The sequence below is a fragment of the Pyrus communis genome, chromosome 8 (genome assembly GCF_041283825.1).
Source record: "Pyrus communis isolate YQ-2024b chromosome 8, ASM4128382v1, whole genome shotgun sequence".
Lineage (NCBI taxonomy): Eukaryota > Viridiplantae > Streptophyta > Magnoliopsida > Rosales > Rosaceae > Pyrus > Pyrus communis.
Window position 1 is genome coordinate 4667671 of NC_142572.1, and position 4588 is coordinate 4672258.

The following is a 4588-nucleotide window of genomic DNA, read 5'->3' on the forward strand; positions in this document are numbered from 1 at the left end:
GCTAGGGAAGTAGCCGTATACCACCAACAAGTTGCCAAAACCTACAACCACACGGCCAGGCCATGCAACTTCAAGGAAGAAGACCTCGTCCTCGGAACAACCGACATAAGGAGGCAAATCACCAGATCTTTGAAGTTCGCCCCACATCGGGCAAGATGGTTTATGATCAAGGAAGCCTATCGAAGCGGTTACTACTACTTGACTTTAGTCAAGGAAGGTAAACTAACAGAAGCTGTCAATGCAAAATGGCTAAAGTCGTATTATTGGTAAAATGCTCATGCTCATTTTAGAAGAACAAGCTAGTTTTATGCAATGTTCATTTTGCTTACACTATAAGGTCTTGTAAAGCCATGCAACGACTGATGTACCCCAAATTTTAATGAAATACAGGAGCATTTTGTCAAAATCTTTGGTACATTCATATTTTACATTGGCAAGGATAACTAGAAGGATTTCTTCTAAACAAGCTATAGCAATAATCATGCCAAGGTTATACTAAAAGCCCACGCTAAGTTCATCAATGCCATGCAAGCTTCTCAATGGTTCAATGCTCATGCAACATGCCAAGCCAACATACCATGCAAAACCATTGAGTCAAGCAAATAAAGCTTTTTCAAAGTTATACTTATGCAACATGCCAAAGCCTATCAATGCAAAATCAACGCTAAGCTAGTTGCTTAATGGTTCAATGCTCATGCAAACATGCCAAGCCAACACGCCATGCAAAACCATTGAGTCAAGCAACTAAAGCTTTTTCAAAGATATACTCATGCAACATGCCAAAGCCTATCAATGCAAAATCAATGTTGAGTAAGCCAAGTTTTCTTGACTTGCTCTGCTTCCATACAGAAGCCACAACATCTTTTCCATCTTTCCTCAGGGAAACTCACTGGCAAAGTGCCAAGTGGTAGGATCAACTATTTCCCTTAGGAAGGCAAGCAAAAGCTCAAGCCTGTGTCTCAAAGCCTAAACAAAATTTCATCCAGCAAATTCTCATGCACTCGAAATAGGAGAAAGCCAATGTCATTGCAAGATTAAGGACATCACAAGAATTATAATAAAATCAACATCAGCACCTAAAGACAGAGGAAGAAGTCAAAAGAAAATAAGCAAAATACAAAGCAAAACGTCACATGGCCATTGTTTGAAAAGCAATGAAGCTAGATGTCTAAGAGGAAATTAAAACTAAAAATAAAGGTGGAGTGATGAAAACAACTCTCTTCATGGACTACTACTTCAACATCTTAAGGTTCATGCTTTGCCAAGAAAAAAGAAGTCGAGAGTTGGAAAATTACAAACAGTCATGTAATGTGCGTAGTGGTAGGAAGGTGAGGAGTTAAGCTCAAAACACCACATTTCAGAATAATTGCTAGAGGTGTTAACATGCAACTGATCCACTGTGAGTTGAAAGCAAGCTGTTATTTCCTTAGAGCTCCCACAGTCCAACTTCTTCAACTTGAGCTTCTCAGCCTCTAGTTCCTTACGTTGCAGTTCGAGAGCATGCTCCAGCTTGTTGAATTTAACTAATTGATCCAGGAAACCTTTCTCATTTTTAAGCTGAAGTCCAAACATAATATAATGTAGCATTCCAAGTCTCTCGACTAGAGAACCCATGGGCATGCCCAAGGTAGCTACATTGCTTATTATATCTCGCTAACATAGCAACCTGTTCTCAGTGAGTTCTAATAGGGAAGTGTGCTCCATGCCATAAAGCAGGATCCCAAGCTCTTTAAAGATCATCCCACTCATGAAGGGAAATAAACCTATCAAGCTCATATCTACGTCACTGGCACACTCAAAGAATCTGCCTAATGCCTCAACTAGTTAAGAACAAACCTTTACTCCCCTAAAGTCGAATTGGAAAGAGAAAGTCTCATCGGAAGGAATCAGCTATTCAATCGAACTGAGCCATAGCTTCATTGGCAATACTATGCTTAAGTTTCCTGAGGGCCTCATGCCACGATGCCTACTCTTCCACTGAAGCCTGCTCATCGGGGGAAAGAACCTCTAGAGGAGGTACGACTTTTGTTGGTTGAACATCACTACCCATCATGTCATCCTCTATAAGCTCGGGAAAAATGCAACTGGGGGCTTCAACAACTACTGTAGCCCCTACAACACTGGCATTCACCTATGAAAAGCAAGAAAATATACACAAGTAAAAAAACAGATCAACAAGCAGAGACACAAAGTACCACAACCCACATGAGCTATCCGAGGCAGAATTCCATGGAACAACATGCTAGGCAAGGGCAAACATCAAAGAAGAACAGGGAGACACACCTTTGAATCTTTCTCTTCCACCTGAACATCATCGTTAAAAAATCTATCAACTTCATCAAAATCAACATCCTCTGCTACCTTGTCGTCATCTTTGCTGTTTAGCTCTCTGCCACTATTTTCACCCTTCCCTACGGAAGCATAAGCGAGATCTGGATGGGTGACCGTTTGATCTAAGGTTGGAAAGGTCGCCACCAGCCATTGAGCTCTCTGCCGGAGGTGGGTGCTTGGTGTTGCTGATGTTATGAAATTCCAGTAGTTTGTAGAGAATATTATTTGGGAATTATGAAGTTTTCTCCTCTATCAAGATTTGGACACTTGGTTGTGGTGAGTAGACGACGACATGCTCTAGGAATGCCAGTGAGTTTTTAAGTTGGGTTTGTGGACTTAACAGTAGTGCACACCATCTGTGTGTGAAAATGATAAGGTAGCTGAGAGAGCAGAGAAGAAGCAAATGGGTGTTAAATTTTTTTTTTTTCTTTCTATTAAAACAGTTTTAGTTTTAATTTTTAAATAGATTTATCAAATGTTTAATGTTTTTAAAATTAATTTTTTTTTATTAATTTTTGTTTTTAAAGTTTCGACAAATTTTTTTTTTGAACAAACGATATTAACTACACTAAGGAGGAGGAGGTAGGCTTAGCATCACAATGGGCTATCAATAATATGGTACAAATTCACCTTTGGCGATAATCGAACTAAGATCTCTCACTTACAAGTGAAGAAGAATATCACTAAACCGTAGTACTAAGTGAGACTATATTGGAGTTTCATGAAGTTAAATGACACAATTCAAATTTCATAGGCCAAGGAGAGAATAAATTTGAGTTTTCATAAGCATTGCCGTAAATAAGCCTAAACAAAACCATGATGCAAAACAAAGGAACTGAAGCGTTGAAACCATACTTGAGAGACCTCTGCATGAGACCACAAATGGCCTTGAAACTGGTAATGAGTGGGATAAGGGAAGTGTCGAGATAACCATGGAGTTGAGCCATGTATACGTCATGGCTGACTCGCAAATAAATTCATGTAAAAAGCATTTTTAACATCTAAGTTATAAAGAGCCCATGTTGGGCCAACCAATCATGTCCATGTCTATGAAAAACTTATTTTTTATGTACTTAACCACTTGTATATAAATGTTTGATGCAATTGTTTTTCGAAAAGAAAAGGACCTCCAACCTTTTGTCCGCGAAAATTCTAGGTCAATTATGACTGTCAATCTTTTGTCTTGATAATAATCAGTTTGAGCGAAGAAATAAGGTTATAAAGCACAATACCTCCAAAGTTAATTTAATTTTGTTTATAGTCTTATTCTACGAGGTTACTCACAATCTTATTTATGCTACCTCTAGACCAACTCGGAATTATTTACATTAGAAGCAGGAAATTGTTATTCGAACTTCAAAATTTTTTATTTTGTACTTTTTTTTACATTAAAAAAGAAAAATACAGTTGTGAAGAATGAAAAATGAAAATTTTAGAGTGCTAATAACAGTTTTTCAAAACTATTTTGTTAAACCCAAGTGTTTTTATTAAAAGAAAATAACAAATTTATCAAAAACTCAAATTGAAAGTGTTTCCAATGGAAACATCCACCTCTCAAATTTTTCTCAAGAAGCGCTTAAACTACTTCCAAGTTGCTGAATGCTGTAAAACTGCAGTTTTCTAGAAATACTTCGGGCATTACAAAACACACCCTAAATGTGATATACACTGGTGCTATGCGAAAAAGGTAATATAAAACACAAAGAAGTGTTTGATTTTGTTACATACAATACTATTATTGTAAATTATATTAAAGTTCGAATTCAGAATAGCGTGAGTTGAAGAGAGAATAGTCTATCTACAATACCAATCCACCACATGCACATTAAGGAGAAAGTGCTTGACGAGTTAACATGTTTCCCATGGCATCCTAGTAGGTGTAGGTGTAATGATACATAGTGCAAAGTTAATTGGGATTTGAATCAAAGACGAATTTGAACCACATTATTGCTAGCTCATTATGAGGCTAAACTCACTCTCTCCCTTAATGTAAATAATATCGTTTGTTCAAAAAAAAAAAAAAATTTGAGAGTATGTATAACATTTACATTTAATAAAACAATATATAGGACATGCACTTATTGGCCGCACATTTTGGTTTGAGATGAATCAAGGGGTGTGAACTGTGAAGGATTGCTTCTCGAATTCTCAAGGAAGAACTCAGGCGATATAGATTGAAATGGCTGGATCTAAAGCGGAGCTTTGAGCTCTGATCTTCACCATAGTCAACTAGGATTTCTAGTGTATCAAAATGAAG

The 4588-nt window shown here is 37.4% G+C and overlaps 1 pseudogene; it reads right to left on the bottom strand.

Annotated features, from left to right (window-relative positions):
• Nucleotides 1–1251: 1251 nt before the first annotated feature.
• Nucleotides 1252–3278, bottom strand: LOC148694631 (uncharacterized; annotated as a pseudogene).
• Between the last annotated feature and the right edge of the window lie 1310 nt (nt 3279–4588).